This window comes from Rhinoderma darwinii, chromosome 1, assembly GCF_050947455.1.
Source record: "Rhinoderma darwinii isolate aRhiDar2 chromosome 1, aRhiDar2.hap1, whole genome shotgun sequence".
NCBI classification, from domain to species: Eukaryota; Metazoa; Chordata; class Amphibia; order Anura; family Rhinodermatidae; genus Rhinoderma; species Rhinoderma darwinii.
Window position 1 is genome coordinate 533,823,156 of NC_134687.1, and position 26,323 is coordinate 533,849,478.

The 26,323-nt window shown below is 46.0% G+C and overlaps 1 long non-coding RNA gene across 1 annotated transcript; it reads right to left on the minus strand.

Annotated features, from left to right (window-relative positions):
• Window positions 1-16,486: 16,486 nt before the first annotated feature.
• LOC142745070 (uncharacterized) lies at window positions 16,487-19,003 on the minus strand. Its single transcript, XR_012881673.1, has 3 exons — window positions 18,929-19,003; window positions 16,614-16,814; window positions 16,487-16,523 (listed from the first exon to the last, which is right to left on the minus strand). It is a non-coding gene; the product is annotated as an uncharacterized LOC142745070 (long non-coding RNA).
• Window positions 19,004-26,323: the final 7,320 nt, after the last annotated feature.

A 26,323-nucleotide genomic window follows, 5' to 3' on the forward strand; every position in this document is an offset into this window, starting at 1 on the left:
TTTTTTCATTTTCTCAACAAATAAAGGAGAAAAAGCACCATAACATTTGTAAAGCAACTTCTTCAGAGTAGGGAAATACCCCACACGTGGTCATAAACTGCTATTTGGACACACAGCAAGGCTCTAAAGGGAAGGAGCGCCATTTAGTATTTGGAGTGGAGATTTTACAAGATTCGCTTTTTGACACCATGTTGCATTGAGCTATAGTATCAGTACAGTGGTACCCCCCGAAAAATTACCCCATTTTGGAAACTAGATCCCTCAAAGAATTGATCTAGGAGTGTAGTGAGCATTTTGACCGCACAAGTGTTTTGCAAAAATGAGTAAACAATAGATGTTGCAGATTGAAAATTGCTTTTTTCCCCAAATATGCCATTTCAGTGCCCAATGTGTTGTGCCCAGCTTGTACCACCGTAGACACACATCCCATAAATTGTTAAGCGGGTTCTCCAGAATACCCCATATGTGGTCATAAATTGCCATTTGGGTGCACTGCCAGGCTCACTTGGACCACCATTTGGCTTTTGAAGCGCAGATTTTTCTTGGTGTATTAGTGGTATTTCAGCTTATAATGTGGGGGCAAATGTAAGCTGCGCGGAGTACATCAGGGTATATGTAAGCTGGGCAGAGTACATCAGGGTATATGTAATCTGGGCGGAGTACATCAGGGTATATGTAAGCTGGGCGGAGTACATCAGGGCATATGTAAACTGGGCGGAGTACATCAGGGTATATGTAAGCTGTGCGGAGTACATCAGGGTATATGTAAGCTGGGCGGTGTACATCAGGGTATATGTAAGCTGGGCGGAGTACATCAGGGTATATGTAAACTGGGCGGAGTACATCAGGGTATATGTAAGCTGGGCGGAGTACATCAGGGTATATGTAAGCTGTGCGGAGTACATCAGGGTAAATGTAATATGTGAGGAGTACATCAGGGTATATGTAAGCTGGGCGGAGTACATCAGGGTATATGTAATATGTGAGGAGTACATCAGTGTATATGTAAGCTGGGCTGAGTACATCAGGGTATATGTAAGCTGTGCGGAGTACAACAGGTCATAATAGGATGATGTAATAATGGGGAGAATGAATAATCCATGGACTGGTGTGGTACGCTTTGAACCTTTCCTTTATACACAGGCCGGGTTTCTTGGGTATTATACAAAATATCTGCGCTCCAGTGTTGCCTTATATTTGACTTCTTCACTAGCCCTATAAGCCGCACAAGGCCCTACAGTTTCCTCATCTCCGCTGTGTCTACAAGGTCCACCTGTGGGGTCCAGCAAATGACGATGTCGGGTATTTAGTGAAATTCTACTGGACCTAAGGCCTCATTTACACGAGCGTAATATACGCGCGTGCGACGCGCGTGCTTTTCACGCGTGTCGTACGCACCTATATTACTTTATGGGGCAGTGCAGACGATGCGTGAATTTTGCGCAGCGCGAGTGCGTTGTGTAAAACTCACGACATGTTCTATAATTGTGCGTTTTTCGCGCATCACGCACCCATTGAAGTCAATGGGTGCGTGAAAACCACGAAGGTCGCACGGAAGCACTTCCGTGCGAACTGCGTGATTCGCGCAAGAGCTGTCAAACTGAATGTAAACAGAAAAGCACCACGTGCTTTTCTGTTTACAAACATCCGAACGGAGTGTCTTAGACATGAGCGAACCGAACTTTACCGGGTTCGGCCGAACACGTTTTGACCGAACCCGGCAGGAGACAGTCACTGTGCAGGGTGCTGAAAGAGTTAAACTGTTTCAGCACCCTGGACAGTGACTTCCGATTCCAATATACGTGAACGTGTAAAAAAAAAAAAAGTTCTGACTTACCGATAACTCCCGGCTTCTTCCTCCAGTCTGACCTCCCGGGATGACAATTCAGTCCAAGTGACAGCTGCAGCCAATCACAAGCCAAGCACAGGCTGCAGCGGTCACATGGACTGCCGCGTCATCCAGGGAGGTGGGGCCAGATGTCAAGAGAGGCGCGTCACCAAGGACGCGTCACCAAGGATGCGTCACCAAGGCAACGGCCGGGAAGTTCTCGGTAAGTACGAACCTCTTTTTTTTTAAACAGGTTACTCGATATGGTGATCGGAATGCACTGTCGAGGGTGCTGAAAGAGTTACTGCCGATCAGTTAACTCTTTCAGCACCATGGACAGTGACTGACGTCGGCTAGCCTCATCTCTATGATGGCGGCTGCGCGAAAATCACGCAGCCGCGCATCATACACGGATGACACACGGAGCTGTCAAGTGCCTTTTGCGCACGCAAAACGCTGCGTTTTTTGCACGCGCAAAACGCACACGCTCGTGTAAATGAGGCCTAAAAATGAGTCGGGGCCGTCATTTAGAATGATTTTGCATCATTGCGTTTTGAGAGTCATAATGTGTTATTTTTCCAGTGACGGAGCTGTGTGAGGGCGCGGTTTTTTGTGGAACGAGCTGTAATTTTTATTGGTTCCATTTTGGGGTAAATGCGATTTTTTTATCACTATTTATTCCATTTTTTGGGAGATGAGGAAACCAAAAAACAGCCATTCCAGCACGTTTCTTTGTTTTTTTTTTACAGTGTTCACCGTGCAGTATAAACAACATGTTAACTTTATTCTGCGGGGCGATATGATTACAGCGATACCAAATTTATATCGTTTTTTTACGTTTCACTACGTTCCCACAATAAAAATACTCTTTTCTAAAAAAATCATGTTTTAGTGTTGCCATTTTCTGTCAGCCATAACTTTTTTATTTTTTCGTTTATATCGCTGCAGGATGGCTTGTTTTATGCGTGACGAACTGTCGTTTCTATTGGTACCATTTTGCATTACTTGCAACTTTTTGATCACTTTTTATTACATTTTTTTTGAGACAAGATGACCAAAAAATAAAATGCTGTCATTGTTTATTAAAAAAATTTACGCTGTTCACCGTGCGGTAAAAATAATGTGATATTTTTATAGATTAGGCCGTTCCGAACGCGGCGATACCTATTATGTATAGTTTTTTTTCATATTTTCATTTTTTTTCTAATAATAAAGGAGTTGATCAGGGAAACAGGGCAAGTGGTGTTTTTATTATTTATTTATTATTTATTAACTTTTATTTATTTATTTTTCTTTCCCTTTTTTTTTTACATTTTTTACTTTTTCTTTTACACTGACCTGGGGACTTGAAGATCTGTTCTTCTGATCCCCGGTACAATGCACTGCACTACTTATGTAGTGCAGTGGATCGTAACTGTCATTCTTCATTTGACAGTTAGCGTATTAGGTCCTGCCTCGGGCAGGACCTAATAGGCTACCGTACCTGGGCTACCAGGAAGCCTAGTAACAGTTTCCTGGTTGCCATAGCAACAATCGACACCCGCGATCCATCACGGGGGGGGGGCGCGGGGGGTACAGAGGGAGCTCCCTCCCTCTGTCAACCACTTCAATGCGGCGGACGTCATTGACAGCCGCATTGAAGGGGTTAAATGGCTGTGATCGGCGGTAACAGCCATCGCAGCCATTGCAGCGGCATGTCAGCTGTGTATAACAGCTGACAGCCGCTGAAGATAAAGCGCGCACAGCTCCTGTGCTCGCTTTATCTGCAGGGCGTAACTGTACGCCCGTCTGTGGGAAATCACTTTGATTTCGGACGTACAATTACGCCCAATCGCGGGAAGGGGTTAAAGAAAAAAACACAGAAAATAAAACATATAAGACCGTTACAAGCATACAATGTGATATACTCAAATACAGAAGATGATTCATGCCCACCCTAGCGCTGTCTTCCTCTGTCCTCCACTGACACGCTGTCAGTGAGGATGTTGCTGCAGCCGGAACCCCTGTCAAGAACCCAGCAGGAGAAGTGTTAGAAGAGATGGACACAGCACTGACATCATCGGTGCTTGTCCTTCCGAGAGCAGTGAAGGAGGCGGGGGCATGTCTCAGACTTGCAGACAACGCTCTCCACATGCAAGTCTGAGACATTAGCAGCCATCTTGGATCCCGGACAACTAGGACCAGAACGAGGGAACGGAGCTGGAAGCAAGAAAGCGAGGCCAGCAGGTAGGTTAACAATAATTTTACTGTTTAATTATTATTATTTTTTTTTTGTGTTTATAAGAATGAGGGTCCCAAACCCCCGGATCCTCCTCATTGCACCCCCCGCAGTGAGGGGGACATTGAATTGAGCGGTGGTTAAGCGTGCATGCTTCCATTTCATTCAAAGTGTATGGGAATGACGAAAACACCAGAGTACATGGTTGACCGCCACTCCATACAAGCTCCGCCTGCATGGGAGTGCAAGTTTTATTTTACTCAAAATGCCCAAAATGTAAGGCTGGGTTCACACCTGCATTCAGCTTTCCGTTATTCTCCTCCGTCAGAGCAGTACAACGGAAAAATAAGACGTGCCTGTTCCATTGCACAACGGACAACACCTGCCGCCAACGAAACCCATTGACTTTAATGGGTTTTGTCAGATTTCCGTTGGGGTGTCCGTGGTTTTAATGAAAACAATAGGGCAGCATGATGCACTATTGTATACAGTGTTCTTGGTCAGATCTACAACGGAGACTCCAATGCAGATGTGAACAAGGCCTAACACAAAAGTTTTGTATTTTTTTAAGCTAGTTAAAAAAATATATATATATACAAATTCTACTAGACCAACTGGCTATTTAGAGACAGGCAGCCGCTTCGGGAGCACATCATAAGGGTAGGAACACACTAGGCTGATACGCTGAGTAAAACTACACAGTTTATCCGCCCCGGTAGCCGCAGGGAATTCTGCCAGCAAAACCACACCAAATAGTGGTGCAGGTTCCGTGAGCACTCGCCGCCTTCCTGCTCCTCTGGACCGGCGAGTGCCAACAGCTGCTCCCGGGTTCCCGGATCTAACATGGCGACACCGGAGATAGGTCAGTGCACAGAGGACTCCCCAGGGTTGGCTCCTCTGGCCCTGGTAGAGGACTTCACCCCTCCATCCCCAGTCAGTGCCAGGACAGGGTGAGGACCGCATGGCTCCGCCAGGCAGGGCAGTCCCGGCGCCATCTTTTCTTGCCGCCCCGCGGCAGTCTCCCCCGCCGGACTGGATGCAGCTGAGTCAGGGAACGCCTGCAATTTTAAGGGGGCCGCTCACTCCGTCAGCGGGGTCGGGGGAACACCAGTCAGCCCCTTCTCCGGGTCTCCCGCTCTCAATGGAACGGACCCTGGCAGAACTTTGGGAAATGGTGAGGATGCTGCCCACCAAATCCGATCTGGATCTGCGCCTCTCCCGGCTGGAAGAGAAGCATGACAAGGCCATTGGCGCTGTTTCACAGGAAGTACGTGTTTTGACCGCAAGGGTGGAGACAATGGAGCACCAGAACTCCATATCCTCCATGGACATCTCGGTCCTTTCCCAGACCCTGGCCACTCAAGCTACGCAAATGCGAGACTTTTCCTTACACCTGGACAATGTCGAAAACAGGGGGAGACGGAACAACTTGAAGCTGAGAGGCATATCGGAATCTGTGCCTCCAGATGGCCTATATGATGCGCTGACACATATCTTTAATAAGCTCCTGGACAGACCACGTGATATGACCACTGAGATGGAAAGGGTGCACAGGCTGGTGGGCCCACGGGCTAGAGATGGTAACCGCCCACGGGACGTCATATGTAGAGTACATTTCTACAAACAAAAAGAGGACATTGCACGGAGAGCTTGGGAGAAGGGGGCCGTTCATTTCAATGGTTCCGAGATTACCGTCTTGCCGGATGTCTCCAGGCTGACCCTTTACATGCGCAGGACTGTCTGACCCTTGCTGGAGGTGACCAATGCGGCGGGAGCTACCTACAGATGGGGCCACCCTTTCCACATCATACTTCGTAGACAGGGGTAATCGGTCTCCGGATGACCTAGAGGAGGCCTTCCGGTTTTTGGAGATCTCCCCAGTGTGGCTGCCGGATCAGACAGAGACCCCGGCACCGCTCTTTATCAGAGGAGACCCATATCCTGATTTTGTGCACCCAATCCCGCCTCGCCCCGGAATCGGGCCAGCCGAGCTTCGGGCCTCAGGGCGGCGATCCCCACGCAGAGACTGATCTACTTCATCCTTCTTGTGTAGCCTAGTACCCTTCACTGGGGCACAGGCTATGGTTTGAACGTTATTTGCACTTACCTCCTTTTTTCGCAGGGTTCTTCAAGGGATGCAGAGGACGGCATTGATGGTGTTCTTGAATGGGACATTATGTACAGTATGCTGGTACGGAACTGTTTAGTCAAGCGAGGGAGGGGAGGTTTTCACTGTAGTTAACCGGGTGCGTCCGGGATTTCATTGAGCTCAATTTGAGATTGCTAGTCTATTGCTGTCGTTTTGAGGTACTGTTTCTGTCGCATCGCTGCCATTCTTCGTTCCCCATTAGGGTTCCATGTTGCTGTGTCGCGGTCGGAAGGTATTTTTCCTTCTGAGGACGACATAGCACATGACGAGTTGTTGAGGGGTTTTGTACTCCGCTATTAGAGGGACTGTGTTGTTCCGCGGCTCCGGTACTTCTTTCCCTGTAAAGGGGCTTTTCTTTTTCTATCTAATCTTCCCCTTCCCACCTCTGTCTTCTCCTTCATCTCCTATTATGATTAACATAGCCATTATCTCCCTGAATGCACAGGGTCTGAATATCCCGGAAAAGAGGTCCTCCATTCTCCGTCTTCTCTGGAATAAAAAAGCACAAGTGGCATTTCTACAGGAGACCCACTTTCGGGCTGACTGCATACCGAAACTCACGGATTCCCATTATACGGAGGGGTATCATAGTGTGTCCCCTGATTCCAAGACTAAGGGGGTCTCCATCCTGATTTCACGCTCTCTCCGTTGGAAACATGTGGAGACTCGCACAGATGGAGCAGGACGGTACCTCTTCGTGAAGGGTAAGCTGGCTAACACTCCATTCACACTGGCATCGTACTATCTCCCTAACACTGGTCAGGTTGCCTTCCTAGAGAAGGTCTTGGTGGAATTGGATGACTTTTTGGAAGGCACTCTAATACTGGGGGGGACTTGAATGCCACCTTAGATCCCACATTAGATTCCTCACGAGGGCACTCATCTTTATCCAGGCCAGTTCACCGTCGTATACGTCGGCTGTTGCATGAGCACCAACTAGTCGATACGTGGCGGCTCCTGCATCCCTCGACCAAAGACTACACGTTCTTTTCGGCTCCCCACAATTCATATTCAAGAATAGACTACTTTTTTCTATGCCATTCACATCTTCCCAACCTCACATCTGCCTCCATAGACGATATCCCATTCTCTGACAATGCTCTTATAACTCTTACCCTCTCTCTCCAAATGGTCCACCCTCGCTCTGGGCAGTGGCGCTTGAATGAATCGCTCTTGCAGGATTCGACGGTGGTCTCGGACATTCGCAGAGACCTCGTGGAGTACTTTGCCACAAATGCTTCACCGGGGGGTTGACCCGTTTTGCATTTGGGAGGCGCATAAATGTGTAGTGCGCGGTTCCTTCATTTGTATTGGTTCCAAAGTAAAGAAGGAGCGGACGGCACACCTCCTGGACCTCTTGTCCTGTATACACAGATTGGAACAGTCCCATAAGGTCTCCCAGGACCAGGTTGTGGGGGCGGAGCTGGGGCATCTGAGAGTGCAGGTTCGTTCGCTCTGTCTTTCCAAGGCTAGGGCCTCCTTAGTTAAATGCAGACGGCACTTTTACGAATTCAGTTATAAACTTGGTAGGACCATGGCGCGGGTACTTAGGAAAACACGTTCTCGCACCTATGTCCCCCATGTGCAAACCTCACACAATAGGCGCCTGCAGCTCCCACACGATATCTCGGAGGCCTTCCGTGCCAATTACCACTCTCTTTATAATCTTCCTCGGTCCCCTTCTTCTCCGGATGGAGGGAGCCACTTGGAGAGGATTGAGACGTATCGCCGGTCCTCAGGGATGAAATGTATCCCCCAGGAGGCTATTGCTGCCCTGGAGGCTCCTATTTCATTGGAGGAGTTGTCGTGGGCATTGAAGGACTCGCCTGAGGGGAAGGCACCGGGCCCGGATGGACTACCTTTACAATACTATAAGGCTCAGATCTGCTCTCGCCCCATTTCCTACATGTCTTCAATTCACTCACGGAGGGGAGTTCCCTTCCTCAAGACACGTTGAGGGCCCAAATCACGGTGATACCCAAAGAGGGGAAGGACCCATCCCTGTGCCAAAATTATTGCCCCATATCTTTGTTAAACGTCGATCTAAAGCTGTTTGCAAAGATTCTGGCCCATAGGATGACCCCACTCCTACATAATGTGATTCATAACGACCAGGTGGGCTTCAGGCCCCTAAGGGAAGCCTGAGATAATACCACTCGGGCAATTAACCTGATGTATCAAGCTGCTGTCTCGGCCCTGCCAACTTGATTTCTGTCGATGGATGCGGAGAAGGCCTTCGACAGAGTCAACTGGGATTTTATGCTGGCTACCTTGTGGTATGTGGGACTGGGCACGCATATGATGAAGTGGATTTCGAGTCTCTACTCCTCCCCATTGGCCCAGGTTAAGGTCAACGGTCACTTCTCTTCCTCACTCGCTATCTCTAATGGTACGAGGCAAGGCTGTGCCTTGTCCCCCTTAATTTTCATTTTATGTTTGGAGCCCTTTTTGTGCCATATTCGCTCCAATCCAGATATAGCGGGTGTAAAGGATCTGCCAGGCACAACTTCTGTGTATACGCCCATAGGTAATCAGTCTGCACCTGAGTCTATGCCTCTGAGACTGACTCCATCTTCCACCACTCAGGATGGCACGCTTAGGAGTGGGAGAGCCTATCGCAGCCTGGCCAGACGGAGCTAGCTCCCGCCCTCTGTCTATTTATACCTGCCTTTCCTGTTCCTCCTTTGCTTGTGATTCTTCTCGTGTGGTTTCCTGGCCCAGCTACAGCTTCTGACTATTTGATCCTGCTCCATACTGACCTTGGCTTTCTGACTACTCTCCTGCTCTGCGTTTGGTACCTCGTTCACTCCTGGTTTGACTCGGCTCGTTCACCACTCTTGTTGCTCATGGTGTTGCCGTGGGCAACTGCCCCTTTCCCTTTGCTTTATATTCCCTTGTATGTTTGTCTCGTGCACTTACTGAGCGTAGGGACCGCCGCCCAGTTGTACCCCGTCGCCTAGGGCGGGTCATTGCAAGTAGGCAGGGACAGAGTGGCGGGTAGATTAGGGCTCACTTGTCCGTTTCCCTACCCCCATCATTACAGCGGGTGTAGCTTTGGGAGGAAGGTCCCATAAGGTCGCTGCATACGCGGATGACCTGCCCTTTTTTCTCACTGCACCCAGGATCTCCTTGCCCAACCTGATGCCAGAGTTGAATAGATATTCGAAATTGTCCAACTTCAAGATCAACTACCAGAAGTCGGAGGCTCTCAATATCTCGTTGCCACAGTCCCTGGTGGATGATCTGTCTGAGTCCTTCTCCTTTAAATGGGCTAGAGATTCACTTAAATATTTGGGGGTCCGGCTTCCCAGTGATTTGTCTCGCCTTTATGCGGTGAACTACCCTCCCCTCCTTCAACGTGTAAAGAGCGATTTGGATTCTTGGACGACGGGCACCTTTACCTGGTTTGGCAGGTGTGCAATATTTAAAATGAATCTTTTGCCACAGATTTTGTATCTCTTCCAGGCACTGCCGGTACACATCCCACGCCCTTTCTTTCAAGCCCTGCTGTCCCTACTCCACAAATTCATATGGGAGGGGAGACCAGCCCGATCCATGCTTTTTTGTGCTAAGTGTGAGGGTGGCATTGGTCTCCCAGACTTTGTTTCCTATCATCAGGCCTCCCACTTGGCACAAATTTTGGATTGGTTTAAGGCACACTGAGGTTAAACAGTGGGTGTCCATGGAACAGACCTTTCTTGAAGTCCCATTGCAGGTCTTACCTTTGTTGGGCAACCACGTCCCCCTATCGGCGCGGACACATCCGACTATCAGGCCCACCCTGGCGTTTGCGTCACGGCTCTTTCCCCAGAAAGAGATTTCTCCGTCTCCCTCCCCCTTGTTTCCTATCTTGGGCAATCCTGCATTCCCACCGGGGCGGGAAAGGGGCCCCTTCCAGCTCTGGCTGAGGGCGGGTAAGGGACATGCCGCCCATTTTATGCAGGGTGCAACATGGATGACTAGCCCTCAGTTGGAGTCTTTGTCGGACCCTATCTCCTTTACTTCATGGCAGGTCACCCAGTTGAGACACTTCCTCGCATCCCTACCTAACCCATCGGCATACTCACGAGATAGTTCCCCTTTCGAACTCCTTTGCACAGGCACGGGCAGGGTGCGTCACTCGTTGTCCAGACTTTATGCTCTCCTGATCTCTCCATCCAATCTTTTCACACCTTCCTACTTGCTTAGCTGGGAGACGGACTTGGGTCTAACATTTGCTGCGGAACATAAGGATCGCTAGTTCACTATGACGCAGAAATCCTCCATGGCTAGCAGATTTCAGCAGGCGGGATTTAAGATCTTGTCGCGATGGTATAGAGTGCCTTCCAGATTACATGCGATGATACCTGTGGTCTCACCGTTGTGTTGGAGATGTGGTGACCATGTGGGTACAATTTTACACATCTTTTGGGATTGCCCGCAGTTGACAAATTTATGGTGCATCTCCTCCAAATATACGGATTTCCTCCTTCCGGGCCTTTTCCTGCTCCATCTGTGTGATGTCCCATTATCTACTTACCGACGCTCAGTGGTTCGCCATCTGGTGAATGCAGCTAGAGCGTGTGTCCCCGCGCTGTGGAGACAATCTTGCCCTCCATCGGTGGGCATGTGGTTCAGCAAGATCCAGGAGTTTATGAGAATAGGGGACCTCATGGCATCGAGAGGGTCTCACGCTAAATTCTTCAAAATATGGCGTGATTGGATTAGGTTTCAATCGTCTGTGGAGTATAGGACCATCATGGCCTCTTGAGCATAATACCTAGGCCCAATGCATAAGGTCAGTTCTCTTGCCTTCCTTTTTGCCTTCTGTTCCCTCTTCTCATTCGCTTCTCTCTATCTCTTTCTTGTTCTCATACGAGTCATTATGCCTGACTGCTGGTTCAGGATGCATACAAGATTTTCTTCATCAATATCGATTTCAGCTGTACGTTGCTGTTTTTGTTTTTTTTATGTGTTTCTTTGCACTCATTGTAATTACATATACTGGCCTGTGGGCTGATGTCAGTGCTGCATATGTCTGTACCATTATATTTGTGTGTTGGAAAATGTAAAAATAAAAGAATTTGAAAAAAAAAGTACACACTGCAGGTAAAAAAAAATTCTGTGTGTGCATGAGATTTGTTCAAATCTCATCCACTCTGCTGCTAGTGTAATACGCTGCGGATTTTCCGCAATAAAATGTGTTGCATAAAATCCGCAGTGTTCATGCCTAGTGTGTTCCTACCCTAACAATATGGCCCAGTTCACAGAGTTTTTTGGCCTTGATTTTGATTTCTTGGAGGAATTTTGAGGCAGATTTTTTCTGCCTGCAAAATACTCCGTGTGAACAGGGCCATACTTAATCAGCACTTTCAGACACTTTACTTACTGTGTCAGAAGAGCTGCTGGTTCCCACTCCAGTCCTCTTTGTCAGGCGATGATTTCTCCACAGGTATTCCAGGTCCAGTCTTCCAGGTCCAGGAAATGGCGGGGATCGGAGAACGCCCGCCGCCGCACTACAACTTGACTCCTCCCCCCCTCCTTACGCAGCTGCGCTCTTACATTGTGAAGGAGGAGAAGGAGGGGGAGGAAGAGGCCCAGGTGAGTATAATGGAGGGGGGACATACTCTTCACACAGCCTGGTGCAGTAGTTTGTGCGCGCGCGGTTGCTCGCAGATGCGCGCACGCTCGATCGCGAGTGCGCGTAAACGTGCGCGGGGGGGGCAGTGTTTGACGGCCGGGCAGCTCACAACTTTACTTTGGTGAAAAGAACGGGCCACATTGCAGGGGCCTGTTTTTTTCTACCAAAGGCAAGTGGCGGCAGTTGCCGGGCACCCTTTCAGTTAGGTTTCGCCGGGCCCCTTACAGCAGTACTCCTGGTACTGCCCTGATGGCCGCCATGGCTGAGACGTCCCCTAGATTATGAGGCAAACAGGAGGATGCAATACAAATTCTTAATTTGGCCATCTATGTCGGTCCTCAGCACAAATACAGTAGAGAAACAGACCATCATAATACAATCTGATACTGTTTATGATATAAACGAAACAACAACATAATGCCGACAATAAGGCTCCATACACACAAATGTATTTTTGCGGCCGCAATTCACCTGCAGATCTGCAGGTGAATTGCAGCCCCATTCATTTCAATGGGCCCATGCACACGACCGTGGTTTCCACGGTCCATGCATTGCCTGCGAGCCTGGACTGCAAAAAGATAGGACATGTCTTATTACGGCCGCATTTTGCTGTCCAGGCTCATTGAAATGAATGCACATGGGAATGTGCACGGCTCGTGATTTGCGGGTGGCCGCGGGTCACACTCCGCGGCCGTCCGAGCCGCATATCACAGCCCGTGCACACCAATACAGTCGTGTTCATGAGGCCTAAGGCTTCACACCTATTACTAGCAACACAGGTCTTATGATAAATACTAGCCCTATGAGTTTCTGAATATACACAAATAAGGCGCTTTGGAGACAAAAAGTACATTTTTAAGGCATACTAATAAAGGATATATTTTAATTGATATATTTCATCATTTTGCCTCTTGCCATTTCCCCCTTTCCTCAACTCTACTACTTTACTGTTTATATTTAGTGGACTGCATAAAAAATCCAACTTACATATAAAAATATGCAAGTTGATGTTTCTAGACAAGAGGTTCTCAGAACTGGAGTTCTATGAGTATGTAGTGATCATAGAGGCTTACATTTTCTGAACTCCACAATTAAGGCCCTTTTACACTGGGCGATTGATTATTGGGCAGATAAGCGTTCATAGAATGCTCGTTCCCGATAATTGCCATGTGTAAACAGTGCAGCGATCAGCAGATGAACGAACAAACGCTCGATAATCTGCTCGACGTATCGTTTTAAGCAAACTGAAATATTATCGTTGTCGGTGGTACATCTCCCTGTGTAAACAGGGAGACGCACTGGCGATATAATAATAACGTATGGGGACGAGCAATCGGAGTAACGTTTAATCCTGTCATACCTCCAGGTGACAGGAGCAAACGAGCGACGATCAACGGTGTCCCGTTGATCGGCGCTTGCTGCACTGGCCGAATATCGGCCGGTGTAAAAGGCCCTTAAGCCTCCTCACAGGCTGATAACAGGGGACAATGGATTGTTTTCAACTGCACATGTCTGTAAAATCAAATTGTACAACTTGTACTAAAGATGCATGGAAACTTAATAAAAAGAATGATCCAAATAAACTGCAAGCACTTAGAAATAATTTGTCATTTTTAAATAAATTTACTCAGCACAATAGCTGAGTTCAAGCTTGTACAAAAGCAGAAGATCTCATGTCTTTGAGATTCAGCTAGTGCATGCATCCTTGGCAGAGTAAAGTCAATCTATGCATGTTGGCAGAGATAACGCCTGTCCTCAACTTTTCTCACGCCTGTATAGAGAGATAAGAAATTATCCTTTCTTTTCCTGTTAAGCACTACTGCTTGTCTACACAGAACATAACATTATTTACGTGATCTTCTACTAGTAACTATGTCACTACTCACTGATAGTGGGTACATTACATACTGTACTGCAACTAACATGTATACCTGGCAAATATTCAAGTAACAAATTGGGATACATAGAACATCACTGAAGGGGAAAATGGCCACAGCCCTCTAGTAAGAAGGGTGAAGAACTTTTATAAAAAGTTTTTTTAAAAGAAAATTTTCTAGGAAGCTGTTCCTAGAGCTGCTTCTATGTAAAACGGCTGACATGGTTTGTACATGTGCTTTTCAAAGCTTTAGCTTTTCCCCATGATAGCAAAAATGAGTAAAAACAAGGCAATTCCACACCAAAACTGGGACTGAAAACAATGTATCATGCCCTGAAAACCGCATACTGTTCGTCCACATTGTGTGAATGGGATTTTGGAAAAATCCCATTCACCACAACACATCTGGCCTTCCCAGTAAATTGCACAAAAAAAAAATCATGTGTGAAAGGGCCTTTAGGCTGTTTTTTCTTTTTGCATCACAGCAGTTCATAACTGATGCAAAAAAAAAATTATGTCGTGTACAGGCTGTTTTTTCAAATGAAACCAGATAAATATGAAATACTGATCAATGAGAGGCTGGAAAAATCAGGCTCGAAGAAAAAGAAATAGACCTTAAAGAGGCTCTGTCACCAGATTTTCAAACCCCTATCTCCTATTGCAGCAGATCGGCGCTGCAATGTAGATAACAGTAACGTGTTTTTTTTCAAAAACTAGCATTTTTGGCCAAGTTATGACCATTTTTATATTTATGCAAATGAGCCTTTCTTAAGTACAACTGGGCGTGTTTAAAGTTATGTCCAAGTGTATTGTGTGTGTACATCCGGGCGTTTTTACTTGTTTTACTAGCTGGGCGTTGTGAATAGAAGTGTATGATGCTGACGAATCGGCATCATCCACTTCTCTTCGTCACCACCCAGCTTCTGGCAGTTCAGACACACAGTGTGTTCTCGCTCATCCGACGCGATGAAGTTCCTGTGGGAGGAAGTGAGTGACGTCACAGCGTGATCTCGCGAGGACACGCTGTGTGTCTGTGCACTGCCAGAAGCTGGGTGGTAACGAAGAGAAGTGGATGATGCTGATTCGTCAGCATCATACACTTCTATTCACAACGCCCAGCTAGTAAAACAAGTAAAAACGCCCAGATGTACACAAACAATATACGCCCAGTTGGATTTAACTTTAAACACGCCCAGTTGTACTTAAAGAGGCTCTGTCACCAGATTTTGCAACCCCTATCTGCTATTGCAGCAGATAGGCGCTGCAATGTAGATTACAGTAACGTTTTTATTTTTTTTAAAACGAGCATTTTTGGCCAAGTTATGACCATTTTTGTAGTTATGCAAATGAGGCTTGCAAAAGTCCAAGTGGGTGTGTTTAAAAGTAAAAGTCCAAGTGGGCGTGTATTATGTGCGTACTAGCTGGGCGTTCTGATGAGAAGTATCATCCACTTCTCTTCAGAACGCCCAGCTTCTGGCAGTGCAGACACAGCCGTGTTCTCGAGAGATCACGCTGTGTCGTCACTCACAGGTCCTGCATCGTGTCAGACGAGCGAGGACACCGGCACCAGAGGCTACAGTTGATTCTGCAGCAGCGTCAGCGTTTGTAGGTAAGTAGCTACATCGACTTACCTGCTAACGCCGATGCTGCTGCAGAATCAACTGAAGCCTCTGGTGCCGATGTGTCCTCGCTCGTCTGACACGATGCAGGACCTGTGAGTGACGTCACAGCGTGATCTGGCAGAAGCTGGGCGTTCTGAAGAGAAGTGGATGATACTTCTCATCAGAACGCCCAGCTAGTAAAAGTATTAAAAACACCCCGATGTACGCACATAATACACGCCCACTTGGACTTTTACTTTTAAACACACCCACTTGGACTTTTGCAAGCCTCATTTGCATAACTACAAAAATGGTCATAACTTGGCCAAAAATGCTCGTTTTTTAAAAATAAAAACGTTACTGTAATCTACATTGCAGCGCCTATCTGCTGCAATAGCAGATAGGGGTTGCAAAATCTGGTGACAGAGCCTCTTTAAGAAAGGCTCATTTGCATAAATATAAAAATCGTCATAACTTGGCCAAAAATGCTCCTTTTAAAAAAAACAAAAAACGTTACCGTTATCTACATTGCAGCGCCGATCTGCTGCAATAGGAGATAGGGGTTTGAAAATCTGGTGACAGAGCCTCTTTAAGGCCGAATTCAGACAACCGTACAATATGATGGCCATTAAAACAACGGCCGTCACACGGACGCATGTATTTCAATGGGGCCGTTCACACGGCCGTTGTTTCAATGGACCGTGTGAAGGGTCCATTGAAAAATAGGACATGTCCTATTTTCTTCCGTTTTCACGGATCCCTCGATAGACTAAAGTCTATGAGGGATATGTGAAAACAGGTCTCGCACGCGTGCCACTCGGACGTGAAAAACAGTTTTTTCACGTTCGAATTTACACTCGTTCACGTGATTCTGGCCTACATTTGATCTTATTTACTCGAATAAATAACTGTACAAAGGACCTGGGGGCATTTTTTATGTGTAGAGGAAAGGCAATTCAGACATCAATAGAGGAAATTGTTCATTACCGTTAGAGTAGTTAATCTATAGAATGCCCTACCTCAAGAAGTAGTAATAAAGTGACAAATAGCATTGAGGGTTATATATAATTTAGTATTGAATGATGTATAAATGATCTGAGAAAAGTTGACGGACATATGTCTTTTTCAACCTGAACAACTATACATTTTGCCAAACCTAAACAATCTATAGTTTATTATGCTTATATTTAATCTACCTCAATTTCCCCAAGATGAAGAGGTCCTCCAGCATCTATAACATAAAAACATATACATATAAACTTAAAAAGACTTTACATTTAACCGGTCTTAAAAGTTACTGTACTTTCTAGAATGTACTTACGATAGCAGCGAAGGTCTAGGGCATGGTATTTCCCCAGATGATGAAATATTACTACTTCTCTGTCATTAATTAAGGTTCTGATCCTCTTAGATACTTTAAAGTCTTCCACTTTCCCCACCAAAACAGCAGATTCATCCAATTCTTCTGGCTCTGAAATGACTGTTTGCTGCTGGCCCATGTTCTTTATAATATTACTTGCAACTGGCAAAAAAAAAATGATGTTTGAATAAAAATATCAAAATCATAAAGAAAGGATCTTACAAAATGTCTTTGTAGTGCCCTTCTTGAGAAACAATTGGAACCCCTATGAAAGACTGCTCCTGATTAAAACCACTCATTTATCAGGGCCAGAATACATTAACATGAAATATGCAAAAGTTTAATATGTATTCACCTAAAGGGAAATCCTCACCTTGGGCATTTATGGCATATCCACAGGATATGCCATAAATGTCCGATAGATTTACGTGCTGAAAAGTCACAGATTAGCACCATTAAACCTCCAAGAAACCAATCGTCATGCGAATCCACATTGCAAATCCTGTGAACACACCCTTAGGAGTGCTCTAACTGACCAAGGGGCCACGGCCCACTCTAAAGCCCATATGGTTAGTATGCCCATGACTACATCTGTGAATAAATGTTGTACGCACACAGGGACAATGCACATAGTAGCAGTTGACTTAACCAAGTCTCCCCTTCCAGATATTAGTCAGTGCTCTACAACTATTGGGGCCTGGTTATAATGTTCATGAGCAAGGTACACCTGCAAAAGAGGCTTTAAGAGGAACTCATGACACCAAATTAAGGCCCATGGTGGGTGAGTTTTAACAATTATTACATTTTACGAAGAGTGCCAGTTTAGAGATTCATGCACACCACCCATATTTTGTTTGCCTCAGATTGTCAGGTGCATGAGTGTTAAAAGCTATGTACACCTTTGAAAGGTATATTTTTTTTGTATAAAAATCTCTAACAGTGTGATTGGTGCAACTTTATAATTCGTTTTTATTATAAAATCTTTTTAATTTTTGAGATACAGCTGCTCTGTATTCTGTATACAGAGCAGCTGTATCTTGCACTGAATCCTGTTTCCGTCAGGTCTGTGGAACTGACGGGTTCAGTGAAAAGCGGGTCCTGCGTGTTCATAACTTAGATGTGATAGATTACAGGTGGATGCTGGGTGTCAGAGGCACTGAACCCGTCAGGTCTGCGCGACTGATGGATTCAGGTTTTAGTAAATGATACAGCTGCTCTGTATACAGAATACAGAACAACTGTATCTCAAAAATTAAAAATAATTTTTAATTTTTACACCAAACACACTGACCATTTTATAAAAAAAAAATATCCCTTTCAAAGTTGCTCATAGCCTTTAAGTCTCACTACAGTAAAAAAAAAGAAAGAAATACTACTGTTGTTCAGAGAAAATTCTGTGGTTGATAATTCAAATTATCCTCCAGAGTCACATAAACATATGCGTGAGCCACAACTTCCCATTCAGTAACATACAATGGTGTAGATTATATGGAAGATAATCACGGTTTCATTATATTGTGTGAAAAGATTTATGTTCACAGAGAAGATGCTGTTATAAAATTGGATTCTTTTTAAACTGTGAGCTTTGAGTCACCTGACTTGTCCCACCTTTCTCCTGGCGAATTAGTTACCAACTTTTATTATTGTGCTAGATGCAAATTTCTGTATGCATGGTTAATAAAATAACGTTATCTTTCTGTATTCTTGTAAAATGAATTGTTGGGCTTTAGTGCCACAAAGATGATTGTACTATATGTCAATTTAACAAAAAACATACCGGTATTTAAAAAAAAATAATTCATGATACACTGAAAAATTAACCAAGTGCTATGCAGTGTGGAAGTATAGCCACCATGTAAGTGATAGATGACTACCCAGTAATTGTAGATGTGTGGCATACCCATTAGGTGATGTCTTTAATGCCCTATTACCCATCTCTTGGCTTTCCCATACTATAAATTTGTGTGAAATAAATACTGATGGATTTTAATCAATACTAAACAAGTTGATGTCTGCCATATAAGAATAATGTTTTATTGACTCTCAAATTAGGATAAAATGACATAATGACACAAACACACAACCTAGAACATAAGTACACAGTGTTTCCAATCTAATCCTAAAAAAGAAAATCTGCTCCATTGTTCTGTTTATTACATCTATGTAGAAGCAGTCAGTATACTAGAACGCTTCCGGTCATGTCCTATTATTTAACTGGTGTACTTTTAGTGTTTTTAACTAGATATGCTTCTCTGTCTACACTTTAAATTACTCACCAGAATCCTGACAACGTCCCAGTCCCCCTGCTTGAAAGATAGTGCCATAAGTAAATGCAGTCAGTCTTGTCAGTCAGTCTTGTTGCAAGACGTGCCGCCACTGGCGTAGCTATAGGGGTCGCAGCGGTCGCAATTGCGACCGGGCCCAGAAGCCAGGGGGGCCCACGGCCCCCCGCACCACATCAATAAAAAGTTACTATAGTAACTCGGGCCGCGGGCCCCTGTTACTATAGTAACATACTTTACTTACCTTCCTGGTTCCGGATCGCAGCGGAGGTCCTGACGTCAAGCGCTGTGCGCAGCGCATGACGTCACAGCGCTATGCCGCCGCGCACAGCATCGAGACTACAGAACTCCCGCCGCGGCCGAAGAGGAAGGTAAGGTTAGCCCTGACTGGCGGGGTCCGACTCCCGGGACCCGCCAATCAGCTGTTTTGAAGGGGCCGCAGCACTCGTACGAGAGCTGCTCCCCTTCATTCCTGTCACTTCATTCCGGTCACACTGAATCGGTGTCGGCGATTCACAGTGTGAGCGAGTAGTGAAATGAAGGGGAAGCAGCTCTCGTACGAGTGCTGCGGCCCCTTCAAAACAGCTGATTTGCGGGTCCCGGGCGACACATCAGCTATTGATGGCCTATCCTGTGGATAGGCCATCAATGTTTAGGGACTGCACAACCCCTAAGCCTACGATGTAGCAGGCTTAGGGGGCCCATGAGACAGGATCACAGATTGTGTGATCCTGTCTGCTGGGCCCTGTATCTAAGCCAATCACATGGTAGGCTTAGATACATGGCCCATGCGTGATCCTGTCTGCTGGGCCCTGTATCTAAGCCTACCACACTGTAGGTTTAGATACAGGGCCCCAGCACACAGTAATCTTATACTGTATAAGATTACTGTCTGCTGGACCCTGTATCTAAGCCTACCTTGTGGTAGGCTTAGATACAGGGTCCCACAGACAGTATCACACATGGGCCCTGTATCTAAGCCTTAGGGTATGTGCACAGACACTAATTACGTCCGTAATTGACGGACGTATTTCGGCCGCAAGTACCGGACCGAACACAGTGCAGGGAGCCGGGCTCCTAGCATCATACTTATGTACGATGCTAGGAGTCCCTGGCTCGCTGCAGGACAACTGTCCCATACTGTAAACATGTTTTCAGTACGGGACAGTTGTCCGGCAGCGAGGCAGGGACTCCTAGCGTCGTACATAAGTACGACGCTAGGAGCCCGCCCCCTGCAGTGTGTTCGGTCCGGGACTTGCGGCCGAAATACGTCCGTCAATTACGGACGTAATTAGTGTGTGTGCACATACCCTAACACACGTGTTACTAATCATTTTTTGTGTGTTTTCTTACAAGTTCGGTCATTGGACTACGTTGGATTCCAGGACTACTTCGATGACAGCTTTTTTTTTATTAATAAAATGGTTAATGAGGGTTGTGTGGGGTTTTTTTTTTATTTCAATAAAATATTTTTTCTATGTCTTTGTGTTTTTTTTTTAAACTATATTAGTACCGCCTTAGTAATGGCCGCCGGGTGATTGACAGCATCCATTGCTAAGGCGGGGCTTAGTGTTAGCGGATGCAGAGGCTAACACTAACCCCCTTTATTACCCCGGTACCCACCGCCACCAGGGGTGCTGGGAAGAGCCGGGTACGATCCAGTACCTGACCATCTGTAGTGATGGTCGGCCACTGGGGTGGCCGCAGGCTGGTATTATCAGGAGGGGAAAGGCCAAAAACAGTGGCCCTTCTCATCCTGGTAATGCTGCCTGCTGCTGCTTTATTGTATCTGGCTGGTTATGAAAATGGGGGGGACCCCACGTCATTTAAAAAAAATAAAAAATTTAAATAATTGGAAAGAACGATTTCGGGCCCCCCCCCAATTTTCATAACCAGCCAGATACAACACAGCAGCAGCAGGCAGCATTACAAGCGTGGGAAGGGCCACTGTTTTTGGCCTTCCCCAGCCTAATACTACCAGCCTGCGGCCACCCCGATGCCTGCCCGTCACTACAGATGGTCGGGTACTGGTTCATACCCGGCTCTTCCCAGTACCCCTGGTGGCGGTGGGTACCGGGGTAATAATGGGGGTTAGTGTAGCCTCTGCACCGGCTAACATTAAGCCTCGCCTTAGTAATGGAGGTTGTCAATCAGCCAGCGGCCATTACTAGGGCGGTGATAATAAAGTTTAAAAAGATACAAGCACATAGAAAAATATTTTATTGAAATAAAAAAACAACCCTCATTAACCATTTTATTGAGAATAAAAAAAACGCCGTCATTGAAGTTCTCGTATCCGAAGTCCAACAACCGAACCTGTAAAAAAAACACAAACACAAAAATAATCAGTAACACATAAAGAAGCAAAATTATTATTCTTACCTATCCTGGGTCCAGCGCTGGAGACGCAATGTCAGCGAGCTGAGCCCTGTATCTAATCCTATCATGTGTGATACAGTCTGCTGAGCTGTGTATCTAATCCAATCATGTATGATACTGTCTGCTGGGAACTATATCTAATCCGATCATGTGTGATACTGTCTGCTGAGCCACTGTATCTAATCCTATCATGTGTGATACTGTCTGCTGAGCCACTGTATCTAATCCTATCATGTGTGATACTGTCTGCTGAGCCACTGTATCTAATCCTATCATGTGTGGTACTGTCTGCTGAGCCACTGTATCTAATCCTATCATGTGTGGTACTGTCTGCTGAGCCACTGTATCTAATCCTATCATGTGTGATACTGTCTGCTGGGCCACTGTATCTAATCCTATCATGTGTGATACTGTCTGCTGAGCTGTGTATCTAATCCTATCATGTGTGATACTGCCTTCTGAGCCACTGTATCTAATCCTATCATGTGTGATACTGTCTGCTCAGCCACTGTATCTAATCCTATCCATAGTTTATAGGGTCGTAGTGATATAGATATGCTATGCTGTCTCATATACACACTTTTTTTTGGGGCGGACACATATGTATTGGGGCTATTTCCCGGACATTTTAAGCCCTGAGGGTACACGGCAGCATCTGTTACGGCTGAAATTACTGTGCTCTTTTCAGGAGAAAACAGCACCGTAATTTCAGCCGTAATGGCATGTGCAGGCGTCTTTTGCTGCGTCCATTACGGAAGTAATTGAAGCTGGTTTTCCATGGAGTCCATGGAAAACGGCTCCATTTACGTCTGAAGAAGTGACAGGCACTTTTTTACGCGCCGCCTTTTGACAGCGACGCGGAAAAAAAAATGACCGTCGGCACAGAACATCGTAAGACTCATTCAACTGAATGGGCAGATGTTTGCCGACGCTTTTGAGCCGCATTTTCGGACGTAATTCAATGCTAAACCGCCCGAATTACGTCCGTAAATAGTGTGTGTGAACCCAGCCTTAGTGACGCCCCCGGCTGCTAGTGCTGCATTGTTGGGTCACTTAGGAGACCCAGCGATGCAGCTGAAAGCGGACCGTCGGCCATGAGAAGTTTTTCGGGGGGGGGGGGGCCCAGTAAGAATTTTTGCATCGGGGCCCATGAGCCTCTAGCTACGCCCCTGCGTGCCGCCCATCTGATAACAAGGGCAGGACACTGAAATCTGCTCTTTGAGTTTTTTGCTTATTGGACAGTTTTATATATATATTTTTTTTAGAAAGCTACAATTTGAGCTGTAACTAAAATAAGGATACCACATGCACTGCTTATACTACTAGTGAAGAGGGTTAATTGTGGTATTTAATGATGTGAGTAATTATGTGCAGCTTAAAGCTTCTGGGCCCCAATGCTAAATCTGTAACAGAGCCCCAACCTACTATGTGCCATTTTTATTACTGGTGTCTTCTTATATGCCCCCTGAGGCATGTGTAAAGAAAATTATATGTAAAAGGCATGTTATCTTCCAGCTGCAGAGTCCACACCTGTGTATATGTGTATATAAGGCTCTTTAGTTAGAGGAAAGTCATTTTTGCAGGAATCATTTATTATTTATTTTATTATTTATTTATTACACGTTCCAAAGCGCTGTATTCAGTTTATTACTACTCACATCATGGGATAACATACGCAACCCCCAGAAATACCATAAATAAAAGACAAGCATACAATTAGTTGAAAATAAAAGGCTGTGGTGTTTATTATGGGTAACATAAATATATAAATAAATCTTTATAATCAACTTGAAAAACTAATTAAATAAATAATGTCCAATAATGAAATGTCCAATAAATAAGCACTTGTCCACACAGCATTAGCTGTGCGATAACCAGTGGCGGATTATCATTAGGGCAGTTCGGGCGGCCGCCCGGGGCCCAAGGCTCCCGGGGGGCGCATGGCCGGCCGAACCGCACATGATTGCACGGGCCCCCTCATGCCTGGTGGCGTCGCTAGCACCGGAGGGGGCCCCGGTGCTAGCGGCAGCCACATTCATTTGTATCTGAGTCGTCAGGACTTAGATACAAATGAATACTATAAGCTGCAGCTGGTCAGGTTCGGCTTGCAGCATATAAGACTCCCTGCGCAGGCCTGCATGATAAGGTACTACATCACGCTGGTCTGCGCATGCGTCTAGTCCGGAGGATTCACACGCATCCAGCTGGAGCGGCCACCACGGGGTAAGGTAAGTAAACTGTATATATTTTCTTAGCTGGGGACTATCGCTGTGTATATATTCAAGGAGGGGGGATTGCTCCGTTACACTATATACAAGGGGGAGTGCTGGGTGGCCCTATATACAAGTGGGAGGGTAGCGCTGTGTGGGCCTGTATAGAAAGGGGGGGAGTGCTCTGTGACACTATATACAAGGGGGAGTGCTGTGTGGCACTATATACAAAGGGGGGAGCATAGTGTACACTATATACAAAGGGGGAGGGCTGTGTAGCACTATATATAAGGGGGGCTGTGTAGCTATCCAACGGTATGTGTGTGGCGCTCTTTATAAGGGGGGCTTTTTGGCGCTATTTATAAGAGGGGGAGGGCTGTGTGGCGCTCTCTACAGGGGGGCTGTATGGCACTATCTATAGGGGGCTGTGTGTAACGCTCTCTACGGGGGGATGTGTGATATCTACAGGGGGCTGTGTGTGGCGCTATCTATGGGGGTGTGTAATATGTACAGGGGGCTGTGTGTATGTGGTGTTTTACAGTGTATGGTATTATTACACTACCATTCAAAAGTTTAGGGTCACTTAGAAATGTCCTTATTTGTGAAAGAAAAGCACAGTTTTTTTTCAATGAAGATAACATAAAATTAATCAGAAATATACTCTATACATTGTTAATGTGCTAAATGACTATTCTAGCTGCAAACTTCTGGTTTTTAATGCAATATCTACATAGGTGTATAGAGGCCCATTTCCAGCAACCATCACTCCAGTGTTCTAATGGTACATTGTGTTTGCTAACGGTGTTAGAAGGCTAATGGATGATTAGAAAACACTTGAAAACCCTTGTGCAATTATGTTAGCACCGCTGTAAACAGTTTTACTGTTTAGAGGAGCTATAAAACTGACCTTCCTTTGAGCTAGTTGAGAATCTGGAGCATTTGTGGGTTCGATTAAACTCTCAAAATGGCTAGAAAAAGACAGCTTTCATGTGAAACTCGACAGTCTATTCTTGTTCTTAGAAATTAAGGCTATTCCATGCGAGAAATTGCCAAGAAACTGAAGATTTCCTACAACGATGTGTACTACTCCCTTCAGAGGACAGCACAAACAGGCTCTAACCAGAGTAGAAAGAGAAGTGGGAGGCCCCGCTGCACAACTGAGCAACAAGACAAGTACATTAGAGTGTAATGATGGGGGTGGGGAGACAGACAAGTGATCCTTAATCTACCCGCCACTCAGTCCCTGCCTACTTGCAATGACCCGCCCTAGGCGACGGGGTACAACTGGGCGACGGTCCCTACGCTCAATAAGTGCACGACAGACAAACAGACAAGGGTACACAGAGCTAGGGGGAGAAAGGGCCAGTTGCCCACGGCAACACCGTGAGCAACAAGAGAAGTGAACAAGCCGAGTCAAACCAGGAGAGTACGAGGTGCCAAACGCAGAGCAGGAGAGTAGTGAACAAGCCGAGTCAAACCAGGAGTGTACGAGGTACCAAACGCAGAGCAGGAGAGTAGTCAGCAAGCCGAGTCAAACCAGGAGTGTACGAGGTACCAAACGCAGAGCAGGAGAGTAGTCAGCAAGCCGGGGTCAATATGAAGCAAGGACAATAGTACAAGAAGCTGCAGCAGGGCCAGGAAACCAAACGAGAAGAAATCACAAGCAAGGAGGAACAGGAAAGGCAGGTATAAATAGACAGAGGGCGGGAGCTTACTCCGTCTGGCCAGGCTGTGATAGGTTCTCCCACTCCTAAGCCTGCCACCCTGAGTGGTGGAAGATGGAGTCAGTCTCACAGACATAGTGGCAGGTGCAGACTGATTATCTATGGGCGTTAACCCCGAAGCTGTGCCTGGCAGATCCTTTACATAGAGTCTCTAGTTTGAGAAATAGATGCCTCACAGGTCCTCAACTGGCAGCTTCATTAAATAGTACCCGCAAAACGCCAGTGTCAACGTCTACAGTGAAGAGGCGACTCCGGGATGCTGGCTAATAAAAGGAAAAGATTAATATGGGCAAAAGCACACAGACATTGGACAAAGGAAGATTGGAAAAAAGGGTTATGGAACGACGAATCGAAGTTTGAGGTGTTTGGATCACACAGAAGAACATTTGTGAGACGCAGAACAACTGAAAAGATGCTGGAAGAGTGCCTGACGCCATCTGTCAAGCATGGTGGAGGTAATGTGATGGTCTGGGGTTGCTTCGGTGCTGGTAAAGTAGGATATTTTTACAAGGTAAAAGGGATTTTGAATAAGGAAGGCTGTCACTCCATTTTGCAACGCCATGCCATACCCTGTGGACAGCGCTTGATTGGAGCCAATTTCGTCCTACAACAGGACAATGACACAAAGCACACCTCCAAATTATACAAGAACTATTTAGGGAAGAAGCAGGCAGCTGGTATTCTATCTGTAATGGAGTGGCCAGCGCCATCACCAGATCTCAACCCCATAGAGCTGTTGTGGGAGCAGCTTGACCGTATGGTATGCAAGAAGTGCCCATCAAGCCAATCCAATTTGTGGGAGGGGCTTCTGGAAGCATGGGGTGAAATTTCTCCCGATTACCTCAGCAAAATAACAGCTAGAATGCCAAAGGTCTGCAATGCTGTAATTGCTGCAAATGGAGCATTCTTTGACGAAAGCAAAGTTTGAAGGAGAAAATTATTATTTCAAATAAAAATCATTGTTTCTAACCTTGTCAATGTCTTGACTAAATTTTCTAGTCATTTTGTAACTCATTTGATAAATATAAGTGTGAGTTTTCATGGAAAATTGTCTGGGTGACCCCAAACTTTTGAAC